The sequence below is a fragment of the Pteropus alecto genome, unplaced genomic scaffold (genome assembly GCF_000325575.1).
Source record: "Pteropus alecto unplaced genomic scaffold, ASM32557v1 scaffold5, whole genome shotgun sequence".
NCBI lineage: Eukaryota > Metazoa > Chordata > Mammalia > Chiroptera > Pteropodidae > Pteropus > Pteropus alecto.
In genome coordinates this window covers 1,366,739-1,392,054 of record NW_006441953.1, presented here as the reverse complement: position 1 = coordinate 1,392,054, position 25,316 = coordinate 1,366,739, and the positions used below count along the sequence as shown (strand labels likewise).

At 35.3% G+C, this 25,316-nt stretch overlaps 1 protein-coding gene and 1 long non-coding RNA gene across 5 annotated transcripts in view; both read left to right on the top strand.

Moving 5' to 3' along the window:
- Positions 1-22,025, top strand: part of LOC112485483 — a 38,299-nt gene extending 16,274 nt beyond the window's left edge. Inside the window, exons 3-6 of one of the 2 annotated variants that reach the window (XR_003048468.1) lie at positions 17,880-18,048; positions 19,771-19,886; positions 20,962-21,083; positions 21,799-22,025. This is a non-coding gene — a long non-coding RNA (uncharacterized LOC112485483). Of the gene's footprint in view, positions 1-16,298; positions 17,227-17,879; positions 18,049-19,770; positions 19,887-20,961; positions 21,573-21,798 lie in introns of those variants that run through there. The other variant, XR_003048467.1, reaches the window with a different exon arrangement.
- PPP3CA (protein phosphatase 3 catalytic subunit alpha) overlaps positions 1-25,316 on the top strand; it is a 282,030-nt gene that overhangs the window by 48,397 nt on the left and 208,317 nt on the right. The window lies entirely within an intron of this gene.

Sequence of the window (25,316 nt, the reverse complement as noted above, 5' to 3'; positions counted from 1 at the left end):
CTCACACACACCCACACACACACACACACACACACACACACACACACACACGCACGTTTAAAGTAATTTGGGGATTATCTTCTGTTTTAGGTTATCCATGAGTGCCAGTTAACTAAAAATTGGTATAGTACTTAGGTGATGTTACTAAACCGAGTGTATAACTGGAATCAAGTGATAATTGAATGAGACAGAATCATTTTATAGAAGTCAAATTATGTTCATTGAAGTCACAGATGTCATACTACGAGCTCACATTTGGAGACAGAGATTTAGTGTTGTAAAATGAAGAAGTTTAGAAATTCTACATATACATCTATGTTTATATATACAAAAAAAATGTGAAAAGATACCCATCAAACTGTGAACAGTGCTCACATCAGAGAGTGGATTTTAGGAGTTGGGAGAATATTGATTTTACTCTAGACTCTGGCAGATATGTGTATAAAGTTTATCTAGATGCATGCATTATTTAATTCTAAAACATGAATAAAAAATTAAGAGCATTTAAAAAATTGACCTCAGAGTTGTCTTGATACTGAAATAATTACTAGATATTTTGTTTCACTTTGCCACTTCTGGTATTATAAATGGGCATTAACATTTTGTAAAGCAATGAGACATAGTTTCTAAAAAATCGTTTACAGTCTTTGACTTATTAGGAAGAAATAATTCAACCGAGAAAGGGAGCTATGTTACATGAAGTTGCTCATTGTAGGTTTAGCTACAGTGGGAGACAAAAAACTGGAAACACTCTAAGTGTCCAAAAACAGAATCATGAAAATCATGATCGTCCACCCCAAATGACAGTGATTCCAGTTAAAGCCCGTTCTGTAAGAAGGCAGAGTAAAATAGGTAAGCAAATGAATAAATAATTTTTTAAATTTGTGGAATATTGTGGCATCCTTAATGAAATTATAACTACAAATAGGTGAGCCATATGGAAATGTTTATGATGAAATGTTAAGTGAAAATGCAGAGTTCTACTGTAAAGAACCATGATTATAACTATAAAATCAATATGTATTCTGATATGTAAAGATGAAAGAAATATGTAAAATAATCCATATTCTAGATTGAAGCTATTTTTATTATAATTTTACTTTATGAATATATTTTATTAGAAATATATCTTTTTAGTAAAATTGGATTGGTATTAAACATGTAATAGTGGTTTATAAAATATAACCTTCTCACATCATTTTTTTTTTTTTAAATTGAAACCAGCGGGTAAGAGCTTTATTATTTTTTTTATCATGCACAATTGTGAGAGATATTTGATGATGACTGTCATTTCAGGATTTCTTTCTTTTAGCCAAGTTGGGAGGAAATGCCTCAGAAAAAGGAAGGAGGAAGGGACACAAGGCACCCCATTGTGAGTGTGTGTGTGTGTGTATGTGTGTGTATGTTCTAATGAGTTAAAACATTGCCTCAGCTTGGATTATTTCTTTCTTCAGAACAGTAGATTATTTCTATCCTCAGAACATTTTTTGGGGGGGAGGGGGGAAGCTGAAATGTTTAGACAGCTGCTTCCTTTATTTTTTTTAAATATACAAATAATATTTTTACTACCCCACAGACATTATCATGCCTTTGTAACTAGCATCTGTTCAACTCATGTAAACCCCTTAACTTTATTTCTGCTTTTGGCAGCACTATTTTGATATCAATCCCTTTTTGTCTCCTTTAAAAGAAAAAAATATTGTTATTTATATCTTTGTTTGATGTTAGCATGCCTGGAAATTAAGGTAATAGTAATAAGAATAATTAATTTCATATTTAGTATTCTGTATTGACAACTTTGCAATCTTAGGGAGGTATGTAACCATTATTTTACCTGAGCAAAATAAATGGCCTTTATGTATAAACTAAGACATGTAAAAAAGTAGAAGATTAATGTATTTTACCTGTGACTGCAACACTGAATAATCCATTCACTTGTGGTTTTTCAACCTAACGTGGCCATGTTAGTGATTTATTAATTTAACTTATTAATGTGGTAAGAGAGTTTAATTCTATAGCTCTTTCTGCTAGAGCCTGAAGTTTTTATCACCTCTTCTGAGTTGTCGGCCATTCGAACTGTTGGCTACACAGCGTGCTTTGCTTTCCCTGGATTCCTTAGACTCCTATTTTTATAACAGTTTCTACTTTGGTTGCTGGCATGACTTTAACCTGGCAGGGCAAAGGGCTTTCTTGAAGGTGACTGTCTCCTCGACCTGTCTGACTTCAACAGTCTGGATGAAGAGGGAGAAAATGGTACAAGGTGGCAGAGACTGGGCTGTTGGAAACTTGTTTTCATTAGCATTTTTTGAGATTGCATAGAACTTAATCGACCAACCATTGATTAGCAAAATGACTTTAAAGTTTGTTTTCGGACAAATTTGCTGTAAAACACATTTAGGCATTTTCCCCACCTCAATTTAAGAACAGGTGGGGAGGGAGTTAAGAGACAACTCGCTACTATTATGTTTCCTTTCTTACGCCACCTGGTCCATATATCTTGAAGGCAAAAAAGTAATTCTGTGCATGTGCTAATTGAAGTGGTGAGTGCCTTTCTTTCCCTGAATGTAGAATGATGGGTCCTTTTAAGCCGCAGACTCTTGGCACTAGAATAAGAGGCTGCCCAGGGCATCTGAGCTTCCTACTCCCACGCCCAGAGCTGGACTATGAATCTAAGAAAATTAAAGTGCTCTGCCACTGTTTTGATCAGAACCTTGAGTTTCCATGCTGAATATTTTCAAAACAAGAGCTCTATCAAGAAGAAAAGGTCAACATCAGTTCTCTCTAAAACCTTTTATCTCTATTTCTTTTGGTTGGACAGTACTAAATATATACATTAGCAGGAGTGTAGAAAAATGAGTGTCACTTTTCAGTTGTGTTTCTAACATTTAAGTGTGTATATTTAAATGTGTTTAATCAGATGTAAAGCTGATGGCTATTTCAAAAATTTTAAACTTGGCTAAAGCAAGGAAAATTAGCAATGGTATTTCTGTTGGTAGTAGTTAGTATTTTTTCCTGCATTTGCTGGGTTTGAGAAATGAAATACAGGTTTGAGAATGCCTTTTAATTTAATCTTTAAACATTAAATGTTTAGTGAGTACAGGCGTAAAGTCCTTTTCCCTCCTTATTTTAAGAGAAAAGATTTATTAATATTATACACACAACATTTCCCCTCCCCTGTGTACAGCCTAAAACCTGCTGGAAAAAAAATTTATGTTTTCACTACAAAAAAAAAAATTACCAACAACTTTTAAAAGCCTGCAGGTTCAAGTCCCAGCTGTCGAAAACTGACCCTGGGTTGCTGCGGCTACTGCATTCTCCTTTGAGAGGGTGAACCCTGTCACAGGTGACAGCTGACCCACTTACTCAAACCTTGTTAAAGCACTAGGTTCCTTTTGTAGGTCTCAAGATTCTCCGGCCTGCCATAGCCAACTGCGGCTGCTTAAACTGAATCTTATACTTAATTTTTATGGCGTTAGTGTAAACTAATTACTATCAGAATAATGGTTAACATGAATCTTTGACAAAATTCTGACACATAGAAAGTAGCTTTTTAAAATCGTATTTAGAGTTTCATTTCGAAATGAAGATGAGGCCCACAAATGCTATAGAGCCCCTTCAACTGTGTAAGGAAATTTTTGTTTGATAATCAGTGGTTTGACTTATTAAAGTAATCAACTCCATAACTTCCATTCATAATAAACTATGATATTTCTGCTTTTTTGATAGCTTATTAATATAGTAAATATTTCCAGGTGCAAAACTTTATGACTTAACTAATTCATGATTCCCCTCCATGGTGTATGCAAGTGTTTCAAAGGAGTTAGGTGTCTGAGGGAAAGCCATGCCAAGATGTGGTTGTCATTTGTGTTCATTTGCTTTTAGATATACTTACTGTCTTTACTATGTTTTTCTCTAAAGAACATATGTTTTAGCCGTTGGAATTTAGGGTGTTTTTGTTTTTTTTAAAAGCTTTTGAGTGTAAGTTATGTGCCAAAACTTTTACTGAATGATGGCACATCGTTGGTCTGTGCCCCCAGACTGCTTTTCGATGAGTCACACTAGCACTGGTTAATGGTATGATTCAGAGCAGCACCTCTAAGCCCAGGGCCTGCCCTTACTGACTTAGTGGGTCATGCTTGGTGATATTGGGAGAGGTGTTTCCCCAAGGTAGGAATGGCCAACACTCATACACGTTAGAAAACTCCGTGAAGTGTGTGTGTGTGTGTGTGTGTGTGTGTGTGTGTACGTGTACACTGGTGCTTGAAAAGGAAGGGAAAAGGGAATAGTCTTGGTTTATTCTTTGAAATGCGTATCATTGTTTCAGAAGATTTGGAACATTGGTGTATGTTATGTGATATGAGCAGAGGGAAATCTTTGCTTGTTTACACTTAAGAAGAAAAAGCCATAGAAAAATATGGATCTACAATGATTTGATATGTGCAGGGGTCATAACCAATTTACTCCATTTCTTCATAGACCAGTCATATTAGATGCAAATCGCAGGGGAAAACATGGAAGTCATTTATCTTTAATGAAATAGATGGTTGGGAGGTCATAACCTCCTCCAACATGTGACAGCACTTGACCTCAGGAAGGCAAATACAGTATAAGAATTATTTAACAATAATTCTTTATGTCAATATTTAATATTGCATGAATATTGAATTCTATATTTATCTGAAAGCAACCTATAAATTCTCTCTGTTGGGTGGACGATTACAGATTTCACTACAGTTAGATGGGAGACAGTGAGTATGGTGGAGCTTCGGAATCCTTGTCTACTGTCAGTATTTAGATTTGTGTGTTTCAGAGGTTTTATTTTTATTTTTTTTTCCTAGTTAGAAAGAATGTGTTGCTTTATGACGATGCCCAGAAAACTTGCTTTAGCAAGTTTAAATCTATTGATGCATAGGTATGACATTTTAACCCACATATTTTAAATTGTGTTTGGTTACTATTTGTTTAAAAGGAACTGAATAAAAACATCTTCAGCTATCCACATTTCAATCTGTACAGATGACTAATCATGTGGCAGATTTGAACATAAAGGTTCTAGAGAAAAATAAAAATTACAATAAAAAATGTATTTGTCTGCTCCCTTGGTTTAAAAGTACAGAATGTTTTCTGTGCCTTTTAGATATGGGGAACTGTGACATTGAAAACAATGGTAACCATGGCAAATGTACCTTACAAAATAAATAGAAAAAAAGAGGTGGGGGTGGGGAGTGGGAAGGAGTTGGTGTAGTAACAGCTTGGTGAGTAAATAGATATTTAAACTTCATGCCTGGTTACTATGTAATCATGAGATTTGCAGTTATGTTATATATTAGAGTTTAGTTGGTATCTTATTTATCTTGTTTCAGATAACTTATTAAACCAAATTTAGGTGCTGTTCAGAAGCAGAAGCAAGTTACAGGCTTTCCGGGTCTTAATTTCTTCATGTGTAAAAAACAGGAAATCGAATTAGATATGGGGTAAGGTTTTTCTAAGTTCTTATATTCCATGACTCAGGAGGAGTCTAGGAGTGATGCGAGTAATCTTTAAGTTTTGAAATGACATTAACTCCAAGACTTAGAACCTTGAGAGTACCCAGAAATCCTTTCAAGATTTCCAAAAAATTTTACAATTATGCCTCCTGTTAAGACTCTTATGGGTGCAAGTATAAAACAAAAACAAAAACAAAAAAAACGAGCACATAAAACAAAATAAATTCTGATGCTAGCAGCTTAAGAAGAAAAGTTTAATAGAAGGGTCCTGGACAGAATTCAATAGAACTTTCTTGGATGATGGAAACATTCTCTAAATCTGCGCTGTCCAGTATGGTAGCCAGCAGCCATACTGAACATTTGAAATGTGGTGAGTTCAACCATGACACAGATATCAGCAGTGCCCAGCATGTGTTTATCAGATCAAAATGAAAGCTTCTATGGAAATACAATCTGATTTTTTAGCTTGTTTAGGTCTGATGTCTATCCTGAATCAATCAACTCTAGTTTGGGTTGAAGAATTACAGTGTACATATAGGAGTGCTGATGGCAGTTCTCAGGGGAGAAGGAAGTATAGCCAGGTAATAGTCTTCAGAATTGTCTGCCACATTACTTAAATTTTTTTCTCTGGAAGCATTGATTTTCTAAATTTAAAATACTCTTAATTTTGTTAATTCACTCATACGGAGACTATTTACCTTTTATTATTATTATTGCAAATTAATGTAGTTCCACTATGTATTGATAAAATTTACGAACCTGGGAGACTAATAATATATAACATTGTGTGGAAGGAAATCACAGAACATTACAGCTAAAAGCAGTGACATGAGTTTATCAGCCAATGCTCTCTTTTTACAGATGAGGAAACCAAGGCTTAAGTGTTGTGCTGCCTCAAGTGACAAAATTAGTTGCCATGTTAGGGCCAGATGCTTGCTTTCATCTGAATCTATAGTGTTGACCAGTTAAATGTTAAAACCAAGTGTTTGAAAACCATCCTTTTTTTTTTTGTAAAATAATAATGCAAAAAATTTTTAAGAAACCTGAGCAGGGCAGGTTTGGATTTTTAACCTTTTTTTTTTTTTCTAAATATGAAGTTTTGATTTAGAATATATTTGTACTATGTGAACTTATTAAATCACCTCTTCTTAATATATTCATACTGAATAATTCTTGACCCAGGTAAGTCAAGAACAAGTAGAAAGGAAAGACACCACTTATGATGACTGCTGATTTTATTAAAGGGGGAGAGTTTGAGTTTATTAGCTGTAGAGAACTGTTTAAAGCCCGCGATAAATGTGTCGAGGCCTTCCAGCAGGTTGCCCTCTCTGTGGGTCAGCCATGTCTCTGTAGTGAGGAGGGATGGGAACATTCTTTGCTTCCTGCACCTCAGCAGGCTCAGGAAGGGAAGCTTGCTAAGGTGCTAAGCATGAGATCCATTATGTTAAATTATCCTAATGGCAATCTGTGGACATCTATCAAAAATAGAATTGGGGTTCAAAATCAACAGACAAATAGGTCATCTGAGAAGTGGGGTTCAGGGAAGAAGAATCCAGAGCACACGGTGAGTCAGACACTAGCTCCACATGGGAGGGCAGCCTGGGAAGCCCAGAGGTCAGTGAGATTGTAGAGAATATGCCGCACACCCTCCCATTTAGAACAGGGCATGGGTAATGCGGGGCTGATTTTCCATGTGTTTATACCAACATGAAGCAATCATCTGGGAAGAGGTCTAGACACATACCTCATGGATTGAAGTTCGCAGTTGAATTCCAGTGAGGTCTATCACATTTCTTCCATCCTAATCTTCACCATCTTCTGGTTTCCACAGATAGGCTAGAAAGAAAAAAATCTGCTGTTTTTCTGTCACCACCTAGCTGGGCTTTGCTGCCACCAGATGGGTGTGAAGTGGTTATCAGTGCTCAGACTGTCAAAAACAGCACCACTCAAAACAGGTTTTAGCAGTCAAGGTTTAGGTAGTTAAGCCAGATTTAAATGATTTTGGTAGTAGGTTTTTCTGTGCTCATATAGACTATCTGCAAGTCAATTTTAAACGATCATAGATGAGAAGTCAAATTTAAACAGTTAATCTGTTCTTGTTAACTGGACTAGCTCTCCTCCCAGGACAAAGTATGCGTTGAGGGTTATCAAAATTAAATATCAATTTTTGTACATATGAAAAGCCCCATGGCTCTCTAAGATATAACTGACTGTGTGTTGAATGCAAATTCTTCTCCTTTTTCCCTACTCCTGGTTTGTCATTAGTTAACATGGGAACCTAGTACAGTAAGGGGCACCCTTGAGAACTGGCAAGCCAGCCTTTGTTGTATTGTCAAGCATTTTCACTGAGAAGAAAGATTATTATTTTATTATATAAAATTAAAATGAAGTTATAGAAGTTGGTCCAACAGAGGAAACATTATCCTCACTCAAGACCTTTGCATTCTGTTCCCTCTGTCTGCCATGCTTTTTTCCCAGATGCCCACACATTTGTCTCCTCACCTCCTTCAGTTTTTGCTCAGACATCACCACTCTCAGGCCGACCACTTTCTCATTCCATTTTCTTTCTATTTTTTATTTTACATGCTGTATATTTGATTATTAACTGTCTTTCATTTCAAGAATATATGTTCTATAAGGGTAGCTACTTTTGTCCATTTTATTCATTGTCCATTTTCCAGTTCCTATAACAGTGTCTGATCCATAGTAGGTGCTCAATTAATATATGTTGTATCAACAGCTACATGAAATCTTGCAAGAATGATGCTATAGTTTAATTCAGTTCCAGGAACTGAAAATCTGAAAGAGCTTCAATTGGTTTCTCCTTTGAGGCTTTGCTTTTAGATAACTTATGTCTTTGAAGGAAACAGCAGCCCCTTACTCTTAAAGGAGAATTTTCATTGTGTCTTTTTCTTTTGCAGCTACCTCTAAGCAAATTGTTCATCTTAGCTTCTTCTTGGAATGAGTTTTGCCTCCTCTGAATTTCACTTGGCTCTTTTCTCTTCCAGTTTGGCTTCTGTTCATCGAGCTCAGTTCTGCTTCCTGACCTCACAGAGCTCGCCCTTTTTATAGTAAAAAGTCTGTGGTGATGTCATTGGCTCAGCTGGTTTCAATCAGTTTTCAGACTGAGCACAGTTGAAGCTGGTGAATGACTCTGCAAGTTAGCGCTTGCTGGGCCAGACTAATTCAGACACAAAACAACAAGTTAGATATAGCACAAGCTGTTTAGCAGTGATCACATTCAGATCACAGAAATGCATTTCTTCACTGCTTACGAATGGACATTTGAAGTGATTCTGGGTTGTCCCTGCACATGCAGCGTGGTCAGGTATCTGATGTTGGTGGTCATCTGCTTATTGGCCGTCTCTGCTCCCGGACTTCCTAAAGCATTGTTGTTACCCTTACTTTATTCTGCTTTCTAAATGTCATTCCTCAGACCCTTAATTAAACTACCCAAAACTCATCCCCTGCCTTGTTCTTACTCATCCCTCTGCTGCTCGCGGAGCACATATTTTTTTTCGGCCTTGCTATCTATAAAGTAAAATTGAATTGCGTGTTTCATGGCCAAGCTTTCTTCTTTTTTAAAAAAATTTGGCTTGAATTCTAGGTATTCCTCTTTACTATTAATCTTGGATTTCCTACACCAATTCTTATTTTGACTTTAGAACCTTGAATAAACTTTTCTTAGTGAGAAGATTGAGATTCTTTTATTCGAGAAGAGTGTTCCTCTCCTAAGTCTGATGCAAGACACCTTAATTACATTTTTTAGTTTGGAAAAATGCTTTATTGAGAAACCACTCAGTTTTCATAAAATAAAACTGTCATATTTAAAAACAGTCCTGTATAGAATATAGTGTTATGAAAAATAGTGGCCGTAGAATTCTTGTAGTCGGAGCTCTGGAAGTTTTAACAGCCAGTGGCATGAAGGGACTAGGTGTCCACAGGGGTGGTTGTTTAAAGAAATAGTAGGGAATATATAATGTGAATGGGTAGAGGGTGAGAGTGCTTATGACCATGGCGACTGCATAATTTATTGTCCAATTTGGGATACTCTGAAGATGAAAGTATGCGAGGTGAAAAACTGAGACTGCATTATGCCAACCCTACCTATGAAATTGGTAACACATGTCAGAATTTTATGTGTGTGTGTGTGTGTGTGTGTGTCTGTCTTTCTGTCTGTCCGTCTGTCCATCCATCCATCCATCCATCCATCCATCCATCCATCCATCCATAGAGAGAGAGAGAGAGGGAGTGTGAGAGGGGAGGGGTTGGGGGCTCACACTCGGGAAGCACGTAGTTCAAGAGCCTTGAGGTCAGTTCGGAGAGGTCCTTTTCTGAGCAGGTGTTATTTCTAACTCGCAGCAGATGGAAGCATGGTGAAGGAGGGCATCAGGTTTCTTCCTGCGCAGTTAATGGAACTGATTCTGAGGGCTAATGAGAGGCAAAATTTGGAGTCATGATGTAGTAATGGAGGAGTGACAAATGACAGAGAGATTATAAACTAATTAAAAATATATATGTAAACATTCTTACCTCATTATAAGCTTATAGTTCTTTTTAGATGCATAGGATAAAATAAATGCAATGTTACATTTATTCTAAAATATTGAGTTTAAAGTCATAGTTAAAAGAACTCTTAATGTTGTAGTAATGGCTTTTACTTATTATTCATTTTTGTTCTCTGCTAGATTTAAGAATTAAGAATTAAGATGTAACTCTCTCTCTATATGTCAAAAAATGTAGTTTTATCTGTTAGTCAGGTTCAGCATTGTAACTTGGTAAGATGCCTGGTTTATTTAGGCTTTAAGGGATGGATCCCAGGAAGATTAGGAAGAGGACTTACAAGACTGTAAGAAAGAACGTTGTATACCATTGATATGGACGGAATTCTGAACGCTCTTAAATTATTGTACAGTAGACATTGAAGGCCTTGTTCACAGACAACTAGTGACTTGTTTATAGTAGATAATAAGTATTTCTGACTTGATTTGGGTGAGGGTTGTTACTGAAAAGAGTTGAAGCCAGTGTACATTTACTAATCCATTTAATTTTTGGCGAGCATTTTTGCAAGTCTGTATACATCTCCTCTGTAGAAGGCTGATTTTTTCTTTTTGTCTAACAGGAATTATGTGCGTGTGTGATTGAGTGTACACCATACTTTATCCCGGATAATGGATGTACTTCTGAAGAGACCAGAACAACCAGAAACTCTTGCACACTTAGTTATCTAAACAGTGATAACTAAGTACAAGTGAAAGAGGGAGTCCTATCAAATTAGAACATTTTTTAAAAATCAAGTGTTTTTGTTTTGTTATTAAAAAATAAAAACTATGCTCCTTGACATTTACCAAAATGAGTTGGAAACTTATGTTCATGTGAAAACCTACATTTGAATGTTTATAGCAGCTTTAGTCATAATTGCCAAAACATGGAAGCAACCAAGATGTTGTTCAGTAAGTGAATGGACAAACAGATACATCCAGACAATGGAATATTATTCAGATATAAAAAGAGAAGAGTTACCAAGCCACAATAAGACGTGGAGAAAACTTAAATGCTTATCGCTATGTGAAAGAAACCAATCTGAAAAGGTTATATGCTGTATGATTCCAACTATATGGAAGGCAAAACTAGACTGATAGTAAAAACACCAGTGATTTCTGGGGGTTCTGGGGAGCATGGGAGAGCAGGAGGGAAGAGTAGGGGATATTTTAGGGCACTGAAACTATTCTCTATGATATTTTAACAGTGTATACACGACAATCATGCATTTGTCAAAACCCACAAAACTATACAAGATCGAGTGAACCCTGATCTTAATTGTGGACTTCAGTTAATAGTAATATAACAATACTGGCTTAATTGTAGTAAATATATCACAGGAATGCAAGATGTTGATAATAGAGAAAGCTGTGGGAAAGGGGCAGGAGGTATATGGGAATTCTGTACTTTCCATTCAGTGTTTCATTAAGTCTAAAATTGCTCTAAAATCTATTAATATGTTTTATAAAAGGGCAAACCCCACTTCCTAGTATGCAGTGAATGTCTAATAAATAGGTGGTGGAAGATGGGATGAATGAAGAAGTGAACCAGGTGATAATGTATGTGAAAGTACCATGTAAACAATAAACTATTTCACAAATGTAGAGAAAAAAACAAAGAAAAATGAAAAAGTGTAATTGTGAAAAAATTCAGTGAAGAAAATTGAAATGGCATAAGAGGAAGTTAGATTTGAATTAAATATTGAAACTATTTTACAAAGGTTACTCTTTAGAAAAAACAGTTAGTATTGTTTCCTTTAAATAAAAGTTGATAACTATGCTTCCAAATCAGAGACATCCTCATAAATCAAATTACTGTTTATGTATTTGGTTGTATTCTAGAGGTTTCAGGTTACAACCTTCAGAGGGGACCCTTCTCTAGAGATATTTTTTGTTTTGTTCATTGTTTAATGTGGTCAGGTGTCCATACTCTTGTTATAAAACCTTGATAAGATGTAAATGCGATCTCTGTATATAACAAGCTTCCAGCAATGAAGGTTGAAAGGCAATTAAAAAAAAGATAAGTGTACTATCATTTGCATGGTATTATATTATTTTGGGTCTTTGGTCAAAAAAACCCTCTAACTTCTTAAGTCCTGAGTAAATTTTGGAATGACATTTTTTTTTTGCTTTCACCGATAGTAATAAAATACAAATATGCTGAAGTCGTATTGCTATTTTTCTCAATAAGCCTCTCAGTTGCTATTGTATTTGGAAATAATTTAAGAAATAGCTTTGTAATGATTTCTCTTACGTAGAAGTAAATTGTTTTTCGGCCTTATGTCTTCATTGAGGTGGTCTATAGAAATGTTGTCAGCCTGTCTCTGCAGGATTTGACATGAAAGAAGGTATAACTTTCTATAGGCTGTTACAGAGAAGAACAAGATACTGTAGGAGCAGAGGCTGGATGAGTACCTGAAGCCCTGAGGAGTCAGAGAAGGTGTCCTACTAGAAGTGACAACTGAATGGGATCTGAGGGACAGGTGGCATGTAACCACATGAGATGCTAAGAGAGGAGGGTGTGCAGGTAAAGGAATAGCCTATGCAAAAGCTTGGAGTCAAGGCTGAGGAGTGTTTGAAGAATAAGAAGATGTTCATTGTGGCTGGCTAGAATATATACTGTTAAGTTAGAGGGCTATGAAGAAAAAAATGAAGCTAATGAGGAATTTGGGGCAGATGAAATGCCTGCAAGCCATGTTAAGTAATTAACTTTTGGAGCCCAATCACTGAAAACTATTGTTTTATTTTTGAACTTATGAACATCTTGTGATTAAGACGATAAAAATTAGATTTTAATGATTGATTTTTAAAAGGTTTAAATGCTATTGTTCATACATCTTATCTGAGAAAAATTGTCTTATTGCTCAGAATGGCTTAGAATAAAATAAATCACCTGTTAGATCTTTAATAATCTAAATGAAACTTCAATTTAGCTTGATGGAAGTCTTTTATGAAGTGAAACATTAAATGAATTATATAGACTAGATTCGTGAATAGGAGGGATTTCTTTAAAGGCAGAAAAACTCAAAGATTTTACTAATGTAGAAATTGCACCAAATATCCTTTTTATATAATCCATGACTTTCATTCCATAATATAATAAATGGAAGAAAAGATTAACTTCAGAAAGAGGGCATATTTGTGAACTCTGGAAAGATAGCATTTATTAGAAGAAATTGGGAAATCAGAAAGTAATGTCGAATAAATTATGCCCTAAATTACTAAATAATTCAATAGACCTCCAGTCTGATTAGTTGAAATAAAATAATTGAAGATTTTGGAAGTTGTAGCAAAATAATAGGCGGAGCATCCTTTGATAATAATTGAGTAAAGACTGCCAAAACGGACTGAAACTTAAGTACATTTTCTCATCTATAATATTCTCCTTTTATCTACTCTGTTATTTAAAGAGTTATTCTGATGTTTCTTTATGTAAAGCTTTTTTTCAGGCATCTAATTTATTTCCTCAAATTTTTAAAAAATTAAGTGATAATAGCCAACTTTCTATTGCTTTTTTGTAATAATGTTTTCATATTTCTTTCTTTTTTTAAAATTTTCAGTGTTGAAAGGTATTATCATTCTTGTAGAGGTCATAGAACCTTTAGCAATTTTTCTGAAGGAATTCTGAGGTTCCATTCCTTCATTCATATTGATCCTAGAGGTTTGTTATATATGGAAGCTTATTTTCAAGAAGAAGGGAAATAAAACTGCTTAGACTTGGGATTCAGTTTCATAAATGTGACGTCTTAATAAAATAAGTAGCTTTAATTATTTTTCTTTATTAAAATAGAATCGTAAAGAAATTGTATTCATCAGTTCTTTAAACTAAGTATAAAAACCCATACGTAGGTGTTGGGAAGTTACAAAAAATAATCTTTCTTTAGAAAGTAACACATAACCAGTTTGTATTTTCAAAATATCAAGTAATATATAACATGCTTACATCTGTTATTTAAGTCACCAATTGAAGGATCATAGTCAAAATCCACTACTTTGATCTAGGGGTAATCTTAAGGTCTAATACTGATTTGAATGATCTGAAATCAACCTGGAAAATGTTTTCAAGCCATTTTAGTTTCTCTCCTCCCAACTGTTTGCTTTTTATTCCTACCTGGAAACAGTTGCTCATTGTCCACCCTCTCAACTAGCTTCCTTGCCCTAAGGCAATGTTTAAAAGTATTTGGGTTACAAGATGTTTCTCCATAAATAAAGTACATGTTGTGCTGTCAATAGAGTTTGCCATTAAGCAGCTCTGATACAATCTACCCCTGAAGGGTGTTTTTGTTTATCAAACACTTACCTAGTCCTTACTCTGCCAGGTACTGTTTCAAGTACTGTATAAATATCAACTCATTTAGTCTGGAGGTAGATAGTGTTGTTATCCACATTGTGCAGATGAGGAAACAGAGGCATAGAGAAGTAATGGGGGAACTGGGATTGGAATCTAGGTTGTCTAACTATATAATCTTTGGGCTATTGCCTTCCCAAGTGTAAAGGAAGTATCAGTACTAAAGGCAAGTATGCTAATGGTTCCTAATGTCAAAAACATTTTTCTTGGATATGCTTGAATTGAATAGATAAATAAATCTTGAGATGGTTACCATATTGTCCTACATATTATTTTATACTTCTTGTATATTATTGGATGAGGCATTCTATCTCTGGAAGATACCTAGGCTTTGGTACTTAACAGAACTGGTTTAAATTGTGACTGGTAACTTAGTTATAATTCTTATAATTACCTATATTTCTAGATGTCTTCAACTATAAAATAGAACTAATAATACTTCATAAGCTAGTTCTGGTATTAAATGAGGTAATGAATATCACAGGCCAAGTACATTCAAAGCATTCACTAAATGATGTGTAGTATTAAATGTTATAACTAGAATGATAGAACCAGAAGCCCATGGTAAAGGAGACAACTCTAAAAACAGCATTGTGTTATCAACTAAGGATGGTGAGTGAAGTACCTGCAAGCAAGTGTCAAGATACCTAACCTGCAAGTGTGGGGAATAGGGTGTCAGGGAAGTCTTTTTGAAGCAAATTAGGCCTAACTGCTAATAAAGAAAATAACATTATTGCTAACTCCTAAGTGAATTAATAATCATTACATTATTATTATTACTATTATTAGGAATGACTAAGATAATAGCAGCATATTTTAAATTTTGTTTTAAAAGATAAATTTTATCGATGAGCAACATAGACTTGGTTTAGCAATAACATTTTTGTTATTTGTAGTGTATGTGTGTGTGTGCGTGTGTGTGTGTGTTTAATTTTCCCATCACAGTTTTGGACATATCTTTTACCTTTGTTTGTGATTTAGCTACATTGTGTCATTCCATGGAGAGAAGACTTTTCCCTTAATAAACAGCAGGAAGCTGTCCATTTCCAATGGTGCTGACTCATGCAGCAACAGTAAGATAAAAGATACCTGAAGATGGGAGGTGATATGATAAGCTTTCCACTTCCTCCTGAAAGGGGACAATTTCAAGCCAGAATTACAAAGCAGTATGTATGATAGATAACTAAGCCACAAGTCAGAAAATTTTGTCCTTATTTATGGTATTTTTATTTGTGCTTTATTCTTGGTCCACTGACTTACCCATGAGCAAATAATTGCTAATACTTACTGCCTTTTAAATTTATGGCTCCTTTCTCCAATTATAAGGTGAAATGGGACTATCATATTTACACATAAAGTATTGGCTTCCACTTCTAACTGCTGGTGTGTATATGGGAAAAGAGATAACTAGCACTTATCAGTCATGCTTGGTGCCAATGAATTCTTATTGGTCGAATGAGAGAAATATTGTTGAATGGATTTTGATTGTACCAGGTATAAGTAAATGCAAGAATTGTTAATATTTGTCATGAGTTTGTTGTTGACTAAGTGCTGCTTTTTAAAATTAAAAAAAAAAATCATTTAAATTAAATTTATTGGGGTAATATTGGTTAATAACATTATATAAATTTTAGATATAGGATTTTATAATACAATGTCTTTATACTCCATTGTGTGCTCACTGCCCAAAAAAGTCTAGTCTCCTTCTGTCACTATATATTTGATCCCCTTTACCCTTTTTGTCTTCCCTCCCACTCCTCTGCCCTCTGGTAACCACCATTTTGTTGTCTGTATTAATGAATTTCTTTGTTTTGTTTGTTGCTTTTTGTTTTATATCCCACATATGAGTGAAATCATATGGTTCTTGTGCTTTCCTGTCTGACTCATTTCACTTAGCATGATGCTCTCAAGATCCATCATGTTGTCACAGATGGCAGTATTTCATCTTTTTATGACTGAATAGTATTCCATTGTGTATATATACCACATCTTCTTTATCCAGTCATTGATCAAAGGACACTTAGGTGGTTTCCATGTCTTGAAAGGTTGCTTTTTAATTATCGAGATTTAGAAAACAAATCCAGAGGACTTGAAAAGAAGAGTAGGGAGCATTGATAATTTGGAGAATAGTGTCTGTGTAATGTGCAGTGTCTGAAGGACCTTGAAGAGCACATACATGAAGTGGCAGGTAGATTTGTTAGTGACTAAAGCTAGCCGCCACCCTAATCCTAGGCGAACCACCCCCTTCTGCATATCTTTCAGGTACAGAACTTCTTTGTTTGGTTTTCTTTGTTTGGTTTTTATAATATAATGCATATTATATTTCATAAATTTAGCCACAAAATAATGTGTTTTAGAGGAAAGTGTGGCTTGATATGGTTAAAATGGGCAAAGTTTATAGCAAAGTTGATAGGCCCACAGGTCTTGCTTGTTTTGGAAGCCAGGAACTTGGCAGTCCATATAATATAGGGGCCTAACAAAAAGTTGTTAGAATGATTTTCACTTGTAGATTAGTTTGAACATCCTTATACAACACCTAATGTTACAGTCCTCTATGCCTTGTGCTAGAGCAGTAGATTGAGGGACACATTGACAACTAACAGTTTTTATTTTTAAAATGTTTTTGGATGTATAGATGTTTATGCCCATATATAAATGACCTGTGTTCTTCATGGATCTCATAGATGCTTCTTTTTAAATTATAGCTACTTAAAAAGTTCCAGATGTTAGCTAATAAAAGTGCTATAAACTCAGCAACTTCTTTTTCATTTTGACCTCCTGAAAACTGCTATCTGTACACAGTGTTCCTGAAAGAACTTGATTGCATGTAGCATACCCTGAAGCACAGAAGGTACATTTTCATTACTTTCTCATGTATTATGTGTGCTTAGGTCCCTTGATAGGAATTCCTCTTGACATTTGATGAAATCCTCAACGGCCGACCCTTTGCCACAGAAATTACCATGGGACAAATGAACACTTGTGAAACAATGCATTACAGGAAAAACCTATGGCCAGCTTATAGAGGCTGGCTAAGTAAGGACCTCCCTTCTGATAATACATTTCTGGAATACTGCTGTATTTAGACTCTTATCTTACAAATACTTGTGTATTATCGTCCTCATGATGTTCATGTTTAAGTGCTTAATTATGACAGCAGTATACTTTCTCTGTTTCACAGCTGTAAAACAAAGTGGATAAGTACCACGGTATACCTATGTTTCCAGCAATCCAACTCAATACGAGGGAGTTTTCTGGGTTCTGAGGATATAACAGTAAAATATATGTGTGTGTATGTGTGTTTGCATGGGACTTATATTACTTTTTTTTTGTTTTGATCCTGTTATTAATTACATGGGTGTCCATCGGATGATTATATTGAACACTTTTTTTTTGTATAAAATTACACTTCTGTGTATGATAAGAGAAGGCCAAAGTAAATAGCATTTTATCCCTGCCTTCATGGATAGAATAATAATTTAATATTGTTTATTTGAATTCCAGAATATATGTTAGTAGATTGAAAAGAATGGGCCCTACTGTGCAAAGCCTTGGGTAGCAACCTAAGAAGATGAAGTCACTTGTGACTATACAGCTAGTGAAGATTTAGGTCAGGACAGGGACATGATTGCTGCTGAGCTTCTGGAAGATTATTCTACCATCAGGGTATAAGGTAAGTTATGAGCAAAATTGTAAGTAAGGAATGGTCAAGTTTATGTCTGGAGAGATTTAATATAGCCTGTTGTAGGCAATGGATGGATAAAGGTGGAGAGGCCAGCTGGGAGGGTATCACCATATTTTAGGTGCAAGTAAAAAGTACCCACAACAATATACTGGAATTAGAAGATATACCTGAGACAAAGAGTAGAAATAGCAACTAAATATAAGACCACAGAAATTGCATGCATGAGGTGACAGAACTGAATGGGTTTTAGATGACCCAGTTTCTGACTTGCCAGCAGATTAGAGTAGTAGGTGTGTGGAAAAATAAGGATGTGAGGAGTTGGGAGAACAATTTAAGCAAGGTAGAGATGGCATAACCAGGGAATGAGGTGGTGGGTAGGAAGTGAGGAATTAGAGCAAACTGAGGCGGTCTTCATTTTTAAGGCATTTAGGACAGAGCAAGCAATCTCAAAGGTATGTTGAGAGGGAACAGAATCAAAGGAAAGGGTTTTCTTTTTCATTTTTTCTTTTTTCTTTCTTTCTTTCTTTTTTTTTTTTTTAGCGTAGAGGAGGCCTGAGACTTTTGTAGGAAGAGAGAAAAGAGCCAGTCCACAGGGATAATCTGAAAATGTAAGAGAACTATTCTGCAGAATTGATAAAACAAGGACTAGGGCTAGCAAAGAGGCATTTTCAAGAAAATGGGTGTGAGATTCGCCTTAGCAAAGAGAAGGGATGCTTAAAAATTCAGAGAAAGGGCTAAAGAGAGAGAGAGTTAAGGAAGCAGAGGAATTTTGAGTTAATGAGAATGGTGGCCATGGAATCTCACAGCAGCTGGGCTCAATCTTCTTGGTAAAGTTTTAGAAGGCAGGCTATAGGATTACTAAAAAGTAACAATAGAATGAAAAATGCTGGCTGATTTGGTAATAGTAGACATAATAAATACATTTGGTGACTGCTCCTCTATAATTTTTATAGCAGTTTTTTTCTGGGCTGAACAAATAATGTTTATGAACTTTGGACAAATATTTAGCAGGAAGTCCCATGAGCCATTCAGTTAAAAGAATCAGATGCCAAGATCGCGTTCATGAACATGACATAGAAATCAATCATGAAAACGTCTTTGGCTTTCTTCCCGTAGCTGCTTAAGGAAGATATTTTGAATACACAAAAGTCTTGGGCATATGTTACTTACATGTGTGACTAATATATTAATCCTGATGTGTCTCAGCACATTAATGTAATTGATATACTATCAAGATAATATGGTATTTGACTCTTCTTAGGTTAGTCTAGGTATGGAGGTGAGATAAATTTGAAATTGTATTATCTTTAGTTCATAGGTAGTTAAATGATTGCAGTGTTACCCTCTGTGTTGTTTACTCTCTCTGGCTTGCAGCTTATAGTGGTACTAACATGTCTAGGGTACGATTCTAGATGAATATGGTTGTATCTGTTTGAGTTGATTTTAGCCTAGTGGTCCCATAGCACTGTGGAGTCAGAGTAAGAACTGACAGATCAGAATTATTCCCTACAAGGCCCACAAATCAGTACGTACCTGCACAGAATGTTAACCACTAAAACGTAACATAGTTTTGCCTTCTTCCACTGATAATAACTGTGTGAAGATATTTTTGCAGAAAAGGAGTAATATCCCTTTCCCATCAGCTTTAGTTGAAAATAGACTAATTAATGAGAACTTATAGATTTTTTTCTTTCTCCATATTGACTTTAGACTATTTAACGTATCCGTAAAAGAGAGGAAATTATTTATTTAAACTGAAAAAGTTGAAAACCTTAAAAATTTCCTTCTATACTTCTGGTTTCCTCTACACACTGTCTGCAGACATGGTAAGTTTTCTCATACAACTTGTCACTCTTCAGTTTACAATACTGTAGTTGTGCCTCCATTAGTTTCTAAATTTTAAAGGCATTTCATTTCCCTTTCTACCTTGTAGTTCTTTGTGCTTTTTTTTTTTTTTGACTGAAATCCTACTATACTTATAAGGAACCTCAATTATTTGTCTCCCCAGAACATGCCATGTGCTTTCTGGTACCCCTGTTTCTATATCTTTGTTCCTAGTGACTGCTCATTCCACTCCAGTTTTCAAAGTTATTTTTTTCTTTTTCTTCAAAACACACTTCTACCTTCAGAAAGTATTTATTGAATCAATTAACTACTTAATAAGAGATGAGGTAAAATTTTAAAAGATTAACTGGAATCTGATTTTAGATGTCATTATGTATTTAAATGTTAGGCCAGTATTTACTGTAGAGGCAATTCTGAGGCAATTCAGTGGCCGAAGCATGTTAGCAGTGGTACCCTTGCATATTATTCATTTGTCTAAAATCTTTTCGTTGTTTCTTTTTATTTAAAGGACAAAGTTCAAGCTCCCTTTATTACTAGGTCCCTGTTTGCTTCTCCACCAGGCCCACTGTGGCTTCTGTCTTGGCCTGCAGGCTTGCATCTGCCTAGAACACACTTCCCTCCACTCCTGTGCCAGATTAGCTGTCACCCCTTTAGAAACCATTCCTCAAATCCCTTGACACCTTCCTCTTCTAGTCTCAGTAGACTGTAGGCTTCATGTGCTTCCATTATTAAACCTTGTGCTGATGACGAAAAGCAGACGTCATAGCATAGTTTCTGTAAGTAATTGTTTATTTGATTGTCTTAACCACTAGGTTATAAGCACTTGGTTATAATCCCAAGTATGTAACACAAGTTCTGCCAATTCCTAGGCCCTGAAAAAATGGGTTGAAAAAAAATCTTTATTCACATTTGTGGATAATTCATACATATTGTATATTACACTGAGTTAGGAAAACCTTTTGAGTTAGTAGAAATAGAGTTTTATTCAACTTATCCTACATCTAATGTATATTCTGTGCAGTATATGAGTTATCTACTGATATGTCTTTTTCTAAGATTCAGGCAAATGAATTCCATTTTATAGAATCCTCCCTGTCAGTACCAGGGTGTGGAAATCTACACGTACATATTATTTAATTCCTGGGTAACGGATGAAGCCCCAGGGCAGAAACAGAAAGGTAAGAAAATATTTGTTATCCAACTTCACACTGTAGCTCTAGCAGTGGTCGGAAAAAGACAGCCTGGGGTGATAATGTAGTGGGTGAGTGTCTTGTGTCCTTACAGTATTTGGCTTATTTGAAGACAAGAGTTAGTTGGTCAGATTCTATAGATGAGAGAGGACAACAGCAGTGACTATCTACTCTGTCTTTTCAGAATAACTGTCCTCTTACCTTTCTTCTGTGAATGTGTTTGTGTTTGAGACAAATAACCCCTAATTTAAAATCTTTTCACTAGTTGAACTCAGGTTCACTTGGGAGACTTCAGTGTGGACTGTATTCCTATTTCTCATCATACTGTCTCTGAGTCATCAGTGTAAAGCCATTGTTTTGTGTTAGTCCCAACCTTGACTTTTCTCTGAGATTTTATTAGGTAATTCTTAGTTACAGGTTTTAATTCTGTCCTTAAGCTGTGATTGGTGTATACCAAGTTATCACCATTATTTTAAAGGAGAGACATTAGTCACTCAGTTTATAATAGTGCAACTAATTTTTATAATATTAGTAGCTGTCACATAGCTGGGGCCACATCTGAATTTAATAACTTCATTGAAAAAGTATATTTATTTTATAATTGTGTTTACTTTTTTATACATTTGGTGGTACATATACATCATAAAGGTAAAGGGCTGTATGTAATTATTATTTTTCTTTTTGGTTTTACATATTTTGACAGTTTAAAGGAATACGAGTATGGGAATTGATGAAAGAAAACATAGTTTTGGTGAAAAGTAGAGTCAATGAGGGAAGGTAAGAAGCTTTAAAAACGATGTAGAATTATAATTGGCACTTGGCAACAAAGAAAACACACTGAAAAATAAAATTATTCTACTATCTTTTTGTACATATGAAGGTAGTTCATGTACAGGAAGAGGTAACGTGTAAATTCCTTTACCCTCTAGTATGTTGTCACAAATACATTTGTAAAAATATATATATTTTTTCTGAGTAGAGCATGCAAATTGCATTACTATAGAGACAGTTATCTGTGTCACTTTGCTTGATTTATGTACCTGGATTACATAATTAGGTCTGTCTTTATCTTATGAGGAAATGACGAATGCAGTTTGTCAGTTCAGTTTTATTCTTTTGGAATCATGTTACATGGGTTATGTTTGGTTTGAGGCAGTATTTGTTTATCGGCTGCTAATCTTGTGTGGTTTTTATTTGGTTTATCATTTTACTTTGGAAGTTAGCCATTCCTTACCTTTCATTCAACTTCTACCCCAAAATGTTGACTGAGATAGAGGGAAAGCATGAGTGAGCAGAAACTGTTTATATTTATTCATGTTTTATTCATGTTTCCAAGTGATTCATGTTCAGTTATCCATTCCCTGAATCACCATCAAAAAAAAAAAAAAAGATTCAGTCTTCTTTTTGCTTGTGTTCTGTATTTGTTAGAACATTCTTAAGGGTTTAGGCCAGTTAAGTTAGAAAAACTCAGGATGAAGTATCTTGAATATCTTATAAAGAAAGCAGACGCTAGTGAGTTATCGAATATGGGTTGCCAAATTGTAGACTACAAGAAAACAAAGTTCAGCGAATGCTTATGGAAACCAGTAATGTACATTTTTTGTTCCTCTCCTAAGGACAAAAAATTGTCTCTTCGTCATCTAGATCAGAGATGAAGGCTGCCTCCCAGCTCATGGAGAATTATTTGGCCTATAAAGAGATTTAAATAATTTGCATTAGTTTCCAACATTCCGGATCCAAAAGTTTTCATATAAAATCTGCCTTTTCATAGCTGCCTCCTGTAATAAGAGTGTGTGCCGCCAGCATCCCACCTCTCTTCTTTTATCCCCTCTTCCCTCCATATACACATTCAGTTAGTTTGCCTCCCCTGGCTCCTGTAGGTATTTGAGTTTGCTTCCCTTTTTTGGGTGATTAAATGAATGATTCGTTTAATGATTATTTGAATCACAAAACCATTGTGAGACATTGCGGGTCATTGGCCTATGCAACTAGGCATTTAGGATCTAAAATAACTCTGAGGCTGAGGGGCAAAGGTCAACACAGTGAACTGAATTTTCTGGGCATTTGTACATTATGTATTTTTCTATGTGTTAAACTGTAACTGCTTGCTGCATTCCAGAAAAGAGGAATTTCTTTCTTCCCTTTATATCCATCAGAAGTTATTTCAGTTTTTATTTTAATGATTAAAAACTCAGTTCTGCTGAAATTTAAAAAATCCAAAAATTCAAATGTAATTTTGAACTACAGTACGTTCTCATTTACTAATCAAGCACTGGGTCTTTAATAAAAAGAGAGAGAAACAACCAGTACTTCCCCTGCAGGAACTTACTATATGGACAGAAAGATATGAAAAGAGACATATGCTTTATTTGATTTATTTAATGTAAATGAAATATTTTTATGTGAATGTATATTAAAATGCTTTGCTTGTTTCAAAGTCTATATGTAAGGGCAAAATTGTGAATCAGTATGAGAATCAGTACATTAAGATAATCTTGTGGAAAGACAGCTTTGGACAGAGACTTTTTCTCATAATCATTGTGTCACACTAATCAAAGCACTCTCTCTTCACCGTCTTCTGTTTCAACCCAACTGACCTCACTTAATAATTTGGTAAAATGAGAAGAGTGATCAGAAAAGATAGTTTGCAGAGTGTATTTGGATTTCTGTTCCACTTTCCTAAAACCCTTGAATGGTACCTTAATGGACACGATATACAATAAAGCTAATGTGGGTTAGATAATAATGTGGTTAAATGGATTTTTCCATGTTTGAACAAAGGAACTGACGATTTAATTAGTGGATCAGTGTCATTCTGTAGAGGTGCTTCGAGTGGTGAATGGGGACTCTGACCTACGTATATATATTTGAGGGGAGGGTTGGCATTTTGCCATTAATCATGGCAAAAACAAAACAAAACTAAAACTAAAAAAACTCCAGGTGACATCACAGTAGAAATGTAAAGCTGACAGTGAAAAATAAGAACCCAGAATTTTAGAAAGCTACCCTCCTTAAAGGTAAGAAATACATTTTGTCTTTTTAAACATATATTTTTGATGCTTGATCATATTGCCCTCTATGAAGGAGGAATTGACTGAATCATTCAATGACATGCAACATGTATTTTGGAATAACAGGTACCAGAATGGCACTGATGCCTTGGCCTCCACTCTTAGAAATTCTGATATAATTGATCTGGAATGGTGTCAAGGCATTAGTGTTTTGTATTAGCTCTTCAGATAATTTAAATGTTCAACCAGGGTTAAGGGGTACTAGTTAAGTCATTTATAAGTATAAGATTTTCTGAGATAGATGGAAGATTGCATATGCCTATATATTGTGCAGTAGCTAATAGTAATACATATTTGTTTCAGGATTTTGCATGATAAGATTGACCGCTGAAGGAAATGAAAATATCCCTAAGAATATGTGATATAGCCTTCCAGCTTAAATGTATTTTCTGAAATATGTACACATAACATACCTGAGTGTATGCATTGTGTGTCATGAGTGCATTAACATTATATGTGCTGTGGATTATGGTAGTGCGTTCTCAGCCTCTTTTCTCCCCAGTTGCTTGCTTTTCAGCATCCCTTTCTCCCTTCAGGCTCTTCTGAGCCTCCACTACTTAAGAGAACATATGAGGGCCACTGGGTTAATGATGGGCATAGAGCTTAATGAACATTTTCTTCTCAGTAAGTAGCTGGGTGACTAACGAGGGAGTAAAGGGGTCAGGTGGATGGTTAGAGCTAACATCAACCTGATTTGCATTTTTCTAATTATTTTTAGAAGGCATTTTGTATAGTTGAAAGTTATGGAGCATGCTATAGTCCTGGAAAATTAAATCTGTGAGAGTCAGGAGATCTGCATCACAGTTTCAAATGTTTAAGGGCCATCTAACTTTGTGAGTTTGAGCAATTTTTTACCTACTCTTGCTTCACTTTTCTTCCTTTAAAATGAGAAGCTCAGATTAACAATCTCTAAAATTCCTTTTAGCCTTTAAAATATAAAATGCTACTTTTGATATTAGTTAAAAAAAAAGCCTTCATGGTAACTAAATACTCTCTTCTCAGCATAAAAAACGTTTAGCTAGTATAACACTCTGGTGAGTGGTGTCGACAGTGGGGAAGGCCATGCACGTGTATAGGCAAGGTGTATGGGAAACCTCTGTGCCTTCTCAGTTTTTCTGTGAACCTAAAAGTGCTCTGAAAAATATAATCT